Source organism: Cyprinus carpio, chromosome B6 (genome assembly GCF_018340385.1).
Source record: "Cyprinus carpio isolate SPL01 chromosome B6, ASM1834038v1, whole genome shotgun sequence".
Classification (NCBI taxonomy): Eukaryota; Metazoa; Chordata; class Actinopteri; order Cypriniformes; family Cyprinidae; genus Cyprinus; species Cyprinus carpio.
Window position 1 is genome coordinate 7,645,260 of NC_056602.1, and position 14,946 is coordinate 7,660,205.

Genomic DNA, 14,946 nt, shown 5'->3' on the forward strand with positions numbered 1-14,946 from the left:
TAGCTACTGACTGACTATTACATTAGTTTTTTTCTTTCAGTGCCTCAGGATTGTGTAACAACACTCAAAACACTAAACAGACAAACACACACACCCACCTCTAACTTGCCAGTTTTGTTTCCCACACCAGCATCCTTAGGGATTCAACATTCATACTCAAGATGTGTGTATGTGCTTGTGTTCGTCGTGAGGGACACTGGCACCTGTCCTTGAATCAACGATTTCCGTCAAACACCATAAATGCACCCTAAGGCTACCTCGGTGTGCGCGCACACAAATAGTCGATAGACACACGCACATACACACACTCCGCCTCACACGCCCAACACTCAGTTTTGGCATTAGTTCCAAACCTTTCGCTTGAGGTGTGAATTGCACCCCAGTGCTCGCGCGCTCTGGCTCTGTAAACAGTGTCCTCAGTTTGAAAAGAACAGTCTCTGTTTCTCAGTTACCTCGGTTCATTGTTTTTTTTCTGCCTCGTTGCATCTTTTGCTCTTTTTTGTGCCTGCGCCCCTTTTCTCGCCCTCCTCTCCTTTTAGTATTTTATTCTTTCTCTGACTTGGCACACACTGTTATAAGACGTGCGGACGAGCAGAGGAGAGGAGGCATAATGCCGTTTTGTCTGACGCCAGAGTTCTCTTGAAACTTTCCGATGACGAGCACCTCTTTCTCCCGGGATGGCGCACACTCCCAACTTGCAGCTGCTGTCGGTAGGCTTCGGAGGCCTTCTTTACCGTTTGCCTTTATTACGGATAGACCGTCGTAAGGCCCTCTGGACATGACGACGGGCCGACATCCTCCTCCTGTTTCCCCTACGGAGGGTTGTCGTGATTGGCTCGTAGGAGACTTTGGAGGGATTGGGAGGCCATGAAACGCTCCTCCATCGTCCCCTCAGGGACATTCCATCTCGCCCTCCTCTCCCAGTTACCCTGAGGGTAAAGCGCGACATGATGTCCCAGCAGCTGGATGCGGGCGGTCACCACAGGCTACCCCCCCCCATGGGCAGGTCCATGTCGATGATCTTGGATCTTGTTTGGCTGGGGATACGTGTAAGGGACCCGGATCCAAAGCATCTGCAAAGTCAGAAAGCTTCTCATTACTCCACGAACTGCGTGGCGCTTTGGGATCGAGATCGCTCCCCAGACTTCGTAGAACATTTCAAAGTCGTCCTCCCGCTCAGTGGTTTCGGCGCTCTCCTCTGTGGCTCACGCTGAAGTTGATGCCAAGATCACTCGGCACTGTACATGTTCACCACAATCTAGAAGCAGATGAGAATGTAGCTCAATCGGAAGAAGAAGATGGCCGACCGAATGGGTTTTTCCCTCCTGTCAGTCGCCACGCGGTAACATGCTGCCCGGGTGCTCCAATTTTGCTGTCGCAATCCGGATCTTGCTTGTTCAGGGATGACTTATATGCCAGGAGGCCAGTCCCATCCTGCTTGAAGTCGTAATCTGGCACGACAATCTACTAAAAGCATCGAGTTCCCATAAATGTCTCAAGTTAATAAAACTGTCATCGCTCCCTGCCTCGTGCTTCACATAGGGCAAAGTTGGACATTCCGAAGATGGCATAGATAAACATGACCAGGAACAAGAGGAGGCCAATATGAAACGCACAGGCAGGAAGTGACATCATCAAGGCAAACAGGAGTGTACGAATGCCTTCTGGCTCCTTTGATGAGACGAAGACTACGGCCGATTCTGGAGAATCGGGATGACTCGGAATAACGTTGGGCGATAACGAAATATTTCTCAATCATCTCAGAGAGGAACATGCCTGACACCCCCCCCCCCCAAAAACAAAAGTACAGTAATTATCTCAGGAATCAATGCATTTTCTCCATACATATTTGAGCTTTAAAGGAATAGTTCACCCTAAAATGAAAATTACCCCCTTGATTTTACTCACCCTCAAGCCAGCCCTAAGTGTATGACTTTCTTTTCTTTCTTCAGACAATACAATCAGGAGTTATATCAAACAAGGTCTGTTGCTCTTCCATGCTTTTATATGGCATTAAATAGTGCGTCAAATCTGAAACTCTATTCACTGCCATTGAATAGGCAAAAATTGCATCCATACATCATAAAAAAGCACTCCATACAGCTCCAAAATGTGGAAGTTTGCAGAAGAGAGGAGCAAAATAAAAACACCATGCAGCCACAAATTAGAAATATACCACAAGAATTTGTTTGTAGAGAACAAAAAATGATGGGATGGTGCGCGTATTTCGATATCATAGACGCCACTGAGGAAACTGGTTTTCCTTTGCTGTAAACAAAACTTGGTCCTTGCAAAACGTTTGTTTTTATTTGTTTTAAACAAAACTTGCCTGAGTAGGGAACGAGACACTGCGTCCTCTAGGGGTCGCTATGGGGAACATCCCTCGTCGTGACCCATGTGTCTGAAGCATACAAATGAAAAAACACCAACCGAGTTGGCCGGCGACAGCCTCTGACGTCACTACCGGGGCGACTATAAAACAGGCACCGGGAAACACGTCATTCACTTCTTCGTCTGAAGCTTGCGTCCGAAGCATGGCAGGGAGCTAGAGGACGCAGTGTCTCGTTCCCTACTCAGGGAACCATGGTTACATTCGTAACCTGAGACGTTCCCTTTCAAGGGAACTTCGAACTGCGTCCTCTAGGGGTCGCTATGGGGAACAGTATACCCACACTGCCATGCTGAGAGGAGTGCAGGCCAGAATCATGGCGAACACTAAGTACCAACTCTACCATTTCAATGGGAGTTGCCCCGGGACGTTTAGGACGGCTGTCTGTGACAATACCCCTTATGGCCCAAAGGCCTAAGCTACATACCCAACTTAATTGTTAGGGCCTCGGCCCGGTGGTAGAGCTAAAGGCTTGGAATCAGGAAAGATTCCTTTAAAGGGATACGGCTAGGAACCTAGCATTTTATACTAGGTCTAGCCTGTCACACAGGGGCTACAGCTTGCTTCCGCAAAAGCTTGCTGAAGGAGCTGTCTCAACAGATCTCCAGTAGCAACACCCTGTTTAGATAGGTATCCGAGGATACATGGGTGGAGTGGCGCCCAAGATGAACGGGGCTTTTACCAACTCAAGAAAGGGCACGAAGCAACCGCGCGCAGCCCTTACCATATAGGATTTTAGAAAGAATGCAGAGTACTAGCGTGCGAACTTACCACAGTGTGGATTTCAGAAAGTGTGCAAAGACTTCACGTGCACACTTACCATATCATGGATTTTCAAATACTGTTCTAAGGAAGGGCTCTCGTGGCACTCTGATAGAGCAGCTCATAGATGGAATGGTGCATCTCAAAAAAGTATGTTTTGAGAGTCATCAACTCGATCTGTGGAAATAATGCTGGAGCGCTCTGGGAAAAACAGTGAACTCAGTCTCATATGAGAGGGAACTCCTGAATCCAGAGTAGCACGCTCATAGGCGACCCTTCTTGGAAAAGGGGAGCGCTGCTAAACTACCACGAGAATCGCCCGAATAGCCCCTCATGTTGAGGGAAGCGATGATTGAAGTGTATAAACAAATACACACTGGCTGAATGGAGCCCAAGGAACCAAGGTCTAATCATCTCAAGAAAGGGAACGAGGCGGAGCGCGTAACCCTTACCATACAGGATTTCAGAAAGTGCGCAGAGTCTTGCGTGCACACTTACCAATACGTGGATTTTTAGAAAGTGCGCAAAGTGTTCACGTGCACACTGACCACCATGTGGTTTTCAGAAAGTACACAGAGCTTAGCGTGTGTACCTAAAGGTTCCTAAGCATCGCAGAGGCGCTGAACCGCACGGGGAGAGGCAAGCTCAAATTTTATAAACCTCTAGCGAGGGGAGCATCACCTGAGGCAGCATATACAAGAAGACTTCTGTAACTGCCACCTTCACTTCCCGCTGGATGCGACAGCACCTAAGCGGCCAGGAGACCCCTCAGGGTGACCTGGCCGGACATCCATGAAATTCCCTGCAGTGCTGTGCCAGGCCTGATGATCAAGGAGGCTCCCGCAGAAACCTGTGATCTCAGCCGCCTAATACCGGATCATGAAGCCGGATGGCTGGTGCTGACGAGTGTTTAGTAAAACACTGTAACTGAGCACTGCAAAGGAAACTCACAGAGTTTATTAGTAGACACAAAACCACCAGCAATTTACACATAAGTATATACAGAAAGGGTTATTTTTATACTCCCACCCTCCTGCGCTGGAGCCCCGCTCAAGGGGCGCCTCCTTTTAGTCCGGACCATCAGTAAGGTGGTTGCTATGAACATAGAACCAGCCAAAAACATTATAGGTCCAGCATAGGAGACTGTTATGCGTTAGAGGTTTCCACCTAACCTCGATCAGGTGGAGAGCTGGTGGTTACAGGGGAATTAGGAAGGGGAGGATAAAAGCAGAAGTTAAAAATTCCTAAAGGGAACGAGTAGATACCTCAGTATCACTCTGACTCAGACGAGAACGTTGCCTCGTCTGGATCACATCCCTTAGGTTCTGCTTACACCCCTTGTGACCCACAATTCCTCTTAACCCTGCCCGCAGGTGGGGGAGGAGCGTGAGTCGCGACACTAGCCTTCTGTGCCCGTCTTTGATCCTCAGATCGAGACAGGCCAGGACCCCTATGTTGTTCGGGCTCAGACCTGGACCTTCGTGGAACGAAGGATCTGAAAGCAGCGGAGTGCGCCTTCGTCTCCCCGAACTTCTCGATCCCCGTCTCAACGGAAATACCGAAAAGTTCAGAAGGCGAAACCTGAGCATCGAGAAGAAAGCCTTTTCTTTCTTCCCGATGTCTGCCAGGTTCATCCACAGATGTCTCTCCGCCACCACCATGGCCGCCATAGTCCTGCGCTTGGCAGAGGCGGCCTGCTTGGTAGCCCGGAGAGAGGCCTGTGGTGCGGCGCAGCTCGGCTACCTGATCAGGAAAAAGGCTTTCGCCTTTATCCAGGTCTCTTAGCAGATCAGTCTGATATGCTTGAAGCATTTATTTTGTAATAAAGCCACAGCCTGACCTGCTGGCTGCGTATGCCCTGCCATTTAAGCAAGATGCATTGCTTGAAGGGGCTTAGATGGCAAGGAGGGAGATTAAGAGAGGAGGTCTCCCCCGCAGAATGAAAGCTCTTTCTGCAGGGGGCATCCTCTCATAGCCGTTTTTCGCGCATCGCCTCGATGTCGGCCAAAACTCTTATGCTGAAAACGATGGATGCGAGAAGAAAAACGGCCTCTTTCATTTCCTTTCGATCTCTGTATGGAGATCAGGCAGAAATGGAAGGCTCACCTGAGCTGGAGGGCTATGGTCGGAAAGATAACGCTCATCGAGGTGCGATCCATAAACTCCAACAGCTCTACATACGCAGGGCAGGAGAATTGAGAAGGCTCAGCCTCAGCTTCTTCACCATCCTCAAATATCTCCTGCTTTTCCTGTGGTAAAAACCGAGCAGAGCACTAACCTCAGTATCAGAAAGTGTTAAAGATATAACATCATCCTCCCGAGGCTCTCTCTCGTCCACCGCCATTACGAGCGCGAAAGGGAAAGTCCCTCTTTAAACCATTCAGACAGATCCACCTGAAATTCTCACGAGCTCATTCTCCTCCGTGCCTCAGCAGCGGCGGGTCCTGAACCGCGGGAAGCAGATGGCTGCCATTTTTTTATTTTTTTGTTTTTTTCTCGGAAAGAGAGACGAACGAGAGCGGAGCTTTTTCCTTGAAAAAACGCTCGCAATGCACGCAGATTGCCTCCTCAAAGACATCGCGTGCGTGCTCTTTACCCAAACAAATCACGTAAAAAAGATCGTGTGTGTCATCGGGTGTCAAATAATGCCGACACGGATGCATACATTGTCTAAACGCTTGCTAGTAGTCGCCATGATAGACAGAGAAAGAGCGCTCTTACCGGTTCTTTCAGATGCACGCTTCAAACAAAACAGTCAGTGAAGACGAAGAAGAGAATGACGTGTTTTCCCCGATGCCTGTTTTATAGTCGCACCGGTAGTGACGTCAGAGGCTGTCGCCGGCCAACTCGTTGGTGTTTTTTTCATTTGTATGCTTCAGACACGGGTCAAGACGAGGTGTTTCCCCATAGCGACCCCTAGAGGACGCAGTTCGAAGTTCCCTTGAAAGGGAACCCATGGAAACATCTTCATCTTCTTTTTTTGTTCTTCTTTTTTGTTTATAACGGCTGTCTGATGGTAATTTGACGAAACTTTTTCATCTTTCCTATACGTATAGGTCCCAATACACTTCTACAGTCTTTTTTATATTAGGATATAACATGAACTCTCACCAGCATTACGGATCAATTCACAACAGGTTTTTTATCAAGATACTTAGGGATTCATGGTTAAAATGTGACAACCTCACGGGCGGATAAAACCCACTTTCTTCTTTTAGCTTCTTGAAATAAACGTGTAATGTAGGCTAACTAAAAAATGACAAGGGTTAAGGTAAAAGTAATTGAAAATAAGCTGAAATTTTGCTCACTTTACCCAATGCTAATCGTCGTTCTCCCGAGCTCGGTGAGAGTTTAAACAGCCGGCACTCGGCACGACTTCATTAGAGATCACTCTCGCGACAGGAGAGTGTGACTGAAATGCAGCGCTGTGCAGACTGACGACAAAATGCTGAATCAGCGGCATTAGATACCAAGTTCAAGTTGTGTGGCCGTTTAGTCAAAGACATTGTGTGCAGCTGTTTGGAGGGATGAGTTATAAGAGCCTTTTAGAATCTAAATGAAACACTGTGAAACTTCAACTCCATTCGATATCATGAGCATGGTGCTCGTCAATAAAAGAGCTGTTTTGCAATCATTTGCTAACTTGCAATCATGTAAGTGTGCTGAGTAAATATTGGACGATAGTGTGTATTGGCCTACCTATTAATAAATGGATATAAAACTGTCCAGATTGCTATACACTGCTAGTTACACATGTATTTCTACTTGAGTCAGTTTGTTGGTATTAATAATTAGGTTGATTCAGTGATAGTAGACTTAAGTAAACCAGTTAAATTATATGTTAGGCCTTTTTTCAGTGTACAGGATCGCATAGCAATTATTTTCTAGGTGATTAACATGAAACTTGACAGAATGCAGCAAGGTCTAAATTTTTAAGTTGAGCCGATCCTGCCTTATTGGCACCCCATAAAGGTGCGTGTCAAAGTATTAAAATTGAAATAAAAACACAAATTATAATGTATATATAATATGTTTAAAGAGCCTAAATGTGTAAACATACATAAAAACATGGTTTAGCCCAAAGAACGCTTTTGTGCCAAAAAAAGGTTCTTTCTCCTGTTATAGAACCTTTTTGGCAGCATAAAGTGTTTCTTTGGAGTTGAGCAAAGCACCCTAGGGTTCCTATAAAGAACCCCAAGAACCCTTTTTTTCTAAGAGTGTAGGGTGCTTTCCTAAACCAAAAAAGAGTTTTCTCATTCATTGCATTTCCATGACTTTGATGGTCTGACTGCCCTGTGGACATTTTTGCTCAAACTTACATGGAACATCGGGAGAAAAAAAGACAACACGGCAGGGGGTCATGACACATCCAGCCTTTCTGTTGGCTGAGTAAGTGTGAGGCATTTCAGGCAGGGGAGGGCACCCAGTCACACTGGACTCTCCATCTGTTGTGTCTGTGCGTGAGTGTGAGTGTGTTCGGGTGGCACGTGCTGTAAGTGAGAGAAAGAGTGAGGGGAGGAAAGACATAAACAGAGGCGAAGGGGAAACAGCAAGAGAAAGAGACAGAGAGGGGATATGTGTGTGTGATTCAAAAAAAGAAAGAGATACAGCAAAAAGAATGGCAGGACACATGGGTAGACAGAGGACACTCATCTTTCACTGTTACATGAAAAGTGCTGCTTTCCACAAAATGGGATCTGAAATTGTTTTTTTTTAAGAAGTTTTGTTTTCAAAAGACTTTTTTCTTTCCAACAAATGGTAAAGGATAAAGTACTTCACCTTTAGAAAATGTTACGTTGCTGATGGTCAGACTAAATAATATATCAGGGCTTGCAAATTTCAAAATCCCTGGTAGCCTTTTGGGGCAGACGTTCTTCAGGTTTTGGTACCCCAAAATGAATTTAAATAGCCCAAATAAAAAAAAGACTATCGGCTTGAACGTTACTGTGGACAAATCCGCAAAAACTAGTAGCCATATCGGCGACCTGTAACGATTCAATAAAACTATACACCATAATACAATTTTCTGACAATATATTTATATATATATATTTTTTTAAATGAGGATGACAAAATTATAAATGAAACGGTGTCCTTTTATTATTTCTCAGACAAAATACTGCATATTTCTTTGTGAAATTGAAATGTTAAACTAATAAAAACTAACTTGAAATTTTAACTAAAAGAAATCTATTCATATAAACAAAGGCTTTGTCTGTGCTCTATTAAAATCAGAGGCCAACCATTTGAATTGCTATCCAAAAAAATATGCTAAATTATATTTTATTTGGATTGTATAATTTAAAAAATTGAAGCAAAAATAGAATGGTTGATTTTAGCTTTGTGAATGAGACGCAAATGTCACTCTCTGACAGCAGGGTGCCACTAATGGAACAACAGGTATTTAAAGGCTGCTGCCCCTTTAAGACTGAAGGCACGGAATCCAAATATAATAATGCACAGGAGATTTCTTTCTCCACTGTGTATGTTCACTTAAGACATAACCGACTGTGTTTACGATAATACTCGCAGAGACAATTATTTTGTAGGGCTGTTTTTTGACCAGAATATTTCGATTATCGTTCGGTGGGTTGGCATTCGATTTTCAATTTTGAGGATTTGAATATTTTATTTTATTTTTTTCCACACCTGGCATCCCCTGCTAAACGTTGTGATGAAACAGTTCTCATTCAGCCTTGAATATGAATCGTCCTTGAGTGAATGTCATGATTCAGTTCATCTGGAAGAGAAGACCAAAAATGCCAAGACCTCAGCTGTATGGGAGCACTTTAAATTGAGTGAGGACAAGACAAAGGCAAGTGCGTCAAATATGCGATTGAAACTGGCCTCGACCACAACAGCACATCAACTTTGAAAAATAAACTGTAAGTAGTTCTGTAAGTAGTAAGCCTATAGTATATTGTTGGTGTAAAAAAAAAAATCTGTAATTTTACACATGATAAAAACTTGGACTTTATGTGCTTGGAAGATACTTGTGAATACGGCAGTCATAAAAAAAAAAAATCTGTACAGTAGCCCAGCCTAATAATAATTTGTCTATATTAAAAGTATTGCTCTTTACAGACCTGTGTGTTTTGTATCACTAAGAGCAGTGCAGTGTCCGTTTTCGGAGCATATAAGCCCTGCCCGCGTGGGGCGCGCCACATCTGGACTCGCGCTGTTCTGTAGTTTATTAAAAGTTTATTCAGTTTCTTAATGTGTGCTTTGGTGTCCAATTTCAATGGACACGACAAACGCAACCTTTGAAAATCATTTGACATTTGTGTCAGTATGTCATAAATAGACACAGCAGCAGTTTACTGTTGGAAATTTGTCAGTCGTGCACGACCGCATCCAGTGTGGGACAGCATATAATAGGTTTCAATTGTATGACGCGCTGCTCGCGTCTGCTGTAGACACTGTGTTAGAGAGAAGAATATGGTGCTTCGAAGCTTTTAAAAATTGGTATTCAGACCAGCCCTATTATTTTGAGATAAATTTTTGTGTGTGTGTGTTCATTCAGAAGCAATGCAATTCTGTGTACGTGCATTGTGCTGAAACGCCGCTCTTTGAAATAAGTGGGCTGCGATCATCGGTTTAAAACGCTTGAAGGTTTAAATCGGCCAAGGACTTAGAAACAAGTGCAAAACCAATCAAACGTACGATCTGTTTCAACCCTACAAGCGATCCTGAACAACACAGAATCAATTTTGGGAATGGCTTTACATCACTATTCAAGATTAAACCATCTGGCATGGGCGGTGGGGTGATGTTTTGGTTAGCCCGACTGGAAAACCACAATAGCCCCGGGACGTCGCTACGCGATTTCTGAGCCCTGTATATTAAAAAAGTTGCAAACCTCATAATAAAATAAATGGAATCAGATGCAATGCAATCGAATACAAATAACTTTTAAAAAGCAAACAATTCTGAGGTTGACTTTATGGTTTAAGCAATTAATGCTTTGTAAATGCCTGCAAGGACAAAAAAACTTTGCAAATGTTTAAGGGAGAATTAGGCCTTACATGAATTCAAAGCAAAAAACAAGAATTGAAGACTGAAGTGACCCCTGACTGAAACGTACCTAAAATCACAATACTGCTCCTTTCATAGTGGAATGTGAATAGTTAGCCAAATATACAGCCTCTAATTGCAGTTCTGCATTTTCAGTTTCTCAATATTTTTTAGCAGTAGACAGATGCTATAAAGACATCAAGTCCAGAGAAAAAATTCACACCAGCATCAGCCTCTTTGCAAAGAGGGGAGAAACATTGCCTCGGGGGAAGAAGCCAGTAAAAACATCAGAGCCATATAATTAAAGAAAAGAATACTGCCACAGAACTGAGTTTCTGACATGCAATCGTGCGCTAAATATATTTATGTGTCATTACATGTGAAATTGACAGTTTTTGGCTGAATTCTTATATCTTTGATGTTTTATACTATTAAAAGGTATTGCATATAGATACACATACATAGGTACACATTTAAAAATGCAGTCATAATAAAAAGGCAATTTTACATTAAGCAGGGTCGCCTCATGGGGCTGCCTATATTAAGATTATAGGGTGACCAGCTGACTACTACGAATTTCATATCTGTGACCCTCTTGTAAATGGACAAATTTGCTAATAAATTAACAAATTTCTCCAATTAATCATAGCGTTTAAAGTTAGACTGGACATTTAAGCAACATTAATAAAGTAATGGTAAACGCCTGAGGGTTGAGGTTACTCCTAAATTTCAATTAAAATTAGACCTAACAATCAATTCGACAGTAATACAGGAAGGAACTCCTGCATTCATCTTTAGAACTTCAACATGTGATGTCATATGTTTGAAGTTATTTATTTAGCGTGCTAGACATTTATTAACTCTTAAATCTGTTAAAACGCTTAGGCTGAATTGTTAATTAAATCAAGAGTAGGTGATTTGGTTCAAAAAAACATATTTTTTTGTTATGCCAGAGGAAATTCTCTTCAACATTCCGATGAGCAATCCTTAAGTAGCTCTAAGTGGTCTAAATGGATTATATCAATGATGGAAGGTGTGTATGACCATAAAATGTTTGTCAAATCATATCCCTCAATACCAAGGGCTACAGTAGGCTGTCCTAACGTATGCATTTGCTTACCTCTGCCGCACCCTGTTTGCAGAGAGCTACGACCTCATCAGCGCGCGCGTCCATTGGCACACATCGCAGATTACCGATGCGAGAATGTATGGCGTAATGTTGTAATATTATGCGCTTTGTACTGTAATGTACGATGAATGAGACATGAGGTAATCGGACAGGATTTAGTTCAACCCTCCACCAACGCCATCTCTCATGGTTTCACTGTAAGCTTCTGGTCTGTCTGTGTATGTTCATGTGTTTTTAGTAGGAGGCGTGGCTTTGGAGAGGGTGATTTGCAGGAGAGGGGTGGGATCTTATGCTTTCAAAGATAGCTTGTTTATTGCTAGCCCTCTCCGAAATCCACCTACCCTTCATTTAATCATTTAATTATGGACAGTGGTTAACGTTATTACAGTGATACACACAAAGAATGAACTAAGCAAGCAAATTGTGTGTTAAACATACACATGACTAAACACCTTACTTCAATTTCTTTTCCGTGTGGAACTGGACATCCATGATTGAATCAGATTCTGCCAAAGAGTGTACCATAGCCTAAACAACTGAACTGCTCAGTAATAATCAAAATTTCTTTAAAGGATGATATGCACACATTCAATGATTTCTGAAGCATCATGTGACACTGAAAGACTGGAGTAATGGCTGCTGAAAATTCAATTTGTCATCAAGCAATAAATTACATATTAAAATGCATTGAAGTAAAAAAAACTAGGTATTCCAAACTTGTAATACTATTTCAAATATTACAGTTTTTACTGATTTTGATCAAATAAATGTAGGCTTATTTCAAAAACTCAGTTTCCTAAGAACCATATGCTTTTTCATGGTAGTGCTTTCCAGGGCATATAACATTTTGATGGTGATGACAATCAATAACACTATATTAAACACCACAGAATTGAAGGATATCATAGCCGGTTAAAGTTGAAAGCATGACGGTAATATTTGCCGTTTCCAGGCCAACACTGTTAGGCCATGTCTTTAACAAAGTGCACTCGACAGACACCACATTTAAACAATGTCTTTTGAAATAAAAACAGCAATCCACAGCACTTAAGTCCACCATATTTTTTAGAAACATTATAGCGTTATGACAGCACATTGAGAAACAGAAGCTCCTAAATAGCATCATTGCAAGGGATGTGTTAAGGTAAAGGGCTGGTCCTCATTAAGCATGAACGTGCTGCTGTTCCTCCAGCATTTCTGCAGGCCTAAATCTGCCAGCTATATCATGATCAAAGGTTAGGCCAAGCAGAAGAGCTACATCCCAGGGAAACCATTTAGGTACAAACAGGGACACCCTGCAAAAATCAGGGTTCATTCCAGACATTGGCATTTACTGTTGGCCCATGTTTACTGCCATCCAACATCACTGTGAGAGACATTCTTTCACAGAAAATATAGTTCATAAAGTTATATAGCATGAACATCAGTAATACATTCATGTCCTTTTAAAACATCTGCCACAGCTCTCTGGGAAACGATTCATGGCGTTTATTATAAAAGCGGCCCTGGGACACAACATGTCAGACAAACAGAATAAGAGCATGTGATCTCGGCTGTATCCGAAACAATCCCCGGGCTGCGGGGTTAATGGTTTCAAAGGATTTCAGCTGCACATATGGGGAGGCCCATTAGGCCTGACTTTACCACCCAAATGGTGTCAAAATGCGAATATGCCTCGCCGCCTGAAGGCCTTTCTGGATTATCCAGCTTAGTGGACATATGCGATCGCTACGGCCTGTTGGCTTACGGAGAACCATGCTGCAATAGACCCTGCCAGCCCACCAAGGAATGACCTCTGTGGGGGAAAATTTTTTAGGTTGAGTGTTTAAATCACAGCATACCAGGATTTAAAAAAAAAAAAAAAAAAAAAACTATATATTTTAAAAGGGATCAAAAATGTGAGCCTTGTTCATATCTATTCATTTTCAAAAACAAGTATTCATATATACATAAAAACTGCAGTACATTTTTAAAATGGCTTTACTGCTGAGTCAAAAAAAAGTAATATGGCCCAATCACATGCAGGACATTAATCTGAAAAAAATGTGTATGCCAAGCCCAAGTCCGAGGTTGGCTGGCGGTATGACAAAAAAATCAGCCCAAACATGAAGTAAAAAGCTTGAAAAAAAAACCCCATTAAAAGAATAAAAAAATTATATCAAGAGGACCCCTGCAGTCCATCATGCCAGGTTCAATAATGTATTATAAATATCACATAATTTGACCCAAGACAAGAATTCTATAAGTCATGTGGTCCTCTTTGTTGAACTTGTCCCTGAAAATGTTTATATCATTTATAAATTAATAATTCATGAACAGACAACTTTTTTTAAGTAATTATTACCTTTAAACAAAAACCTCTAATCTAAAAAACTTTTGAAAACTAATCATTAATGTGTACACACATTGCTTTCACTTGGGTAAGGAACTTATTACTGTTAGTTGATGGTTACCCATATTACACTACAAGAAATGACATACACGAAATGAGCCATTTATCACATTGAAAAATTTCTTAAAAATATATTTTTTAAAACCATAGAAAAAAATACAAAAAAGCACATGGACATTTTTTGGACCATTGCCACTGGACCCCACACTGGATTATAGAGGGGTTAAGGCTAAGTGCAAACAGTAAATCTACTTTTGGAATATACTGCAAATGCAGACAACAAATAACAGTGTTTCTAATGAAACATCAAATCGCAGATGCACAAATCTCATCAGCGGATGAGACAGATTCCAGTCACACTATTGGGCATGACAACCACTCTGCGTGTGTTGTGTGGGTGTACGGCAGTCGTAGTTACATGAGGCAAGGGAAATTGATCTGTCAGTGAAACATCTGTCGCTGCTAAACCCATTTTCTTTAGGCCCAAATTCATCTCCTCGATCTTCAGAAGCAAGGATGAGAGGACCAGTCTGTCTGTGTTCCCCGGATCAGTGGCGGCGCTGTGGGTTACATCATATTATTGTTTCCCTCTTGCTTAAACCAGACTATCTCTAGCACAGCTAATTAAAAGCCCAATGAGGAGCTGCTTAAACTGCAATATCAGGAGATTACCCGTCACAAAGATGACTCATGCCCACAGCTAGGGAAAAGTGAATTCATGTGACCGCAGGGCTCCTCCCATCTTATCTCTCAGATGACACTGATGAGGTCCCAGAGGCATCGCCGGCAGCACAGCCTTGTGTTTTCCTCTCATCATCAAAACAATGGACATAAGACGTGGGGATGTTAAGGCAAAGCATCACTGTTCTTATTGCTCATGTTTTTGCCATATCCAAATTCCATAACTGAGAATCAAACGTCCATATGGTAAAGTGTTACACTAAGAAATGATTTCCAAAAAAAAAAAAAAAATATGAGGTAGACTGACGGAGAAACCTATAGGGAGCAGAATATAGACATGGGGGTGGAGCTTTTGCTTAAGACTTGAACTACTGAGCAGCGACTAGCAACCACCCGCGGTGTGGAAAACCAGACATACAGCTTAGGCATAACAATCGCGCACCATAGGCAAGCCCCTGGCAACACGTGTCCACACCGCCGCATCACCTGTCGAAACTGTGGCTCGGATAGCATGCCCGCCCTTGCGCGGGGACGCGGTTTGTGTCGCGTTAGAGGGCGGCCAATTCTGGGAAATTAAAC

At 42.7% G+C, this 14,946-nt stretch overlaps 1 pseudogene; it reads right to left on the bottom strand.

Annotated features, from left to right (window-relative positions):
- Positions 1 to 543: 543 nt before the first annotated feature.
- The window catches only part of LOC109092412, a 100,360-nt pseudogene continuing 85,957 nt past the window's right edge, over positions 544 to 14,946 (bottom strand).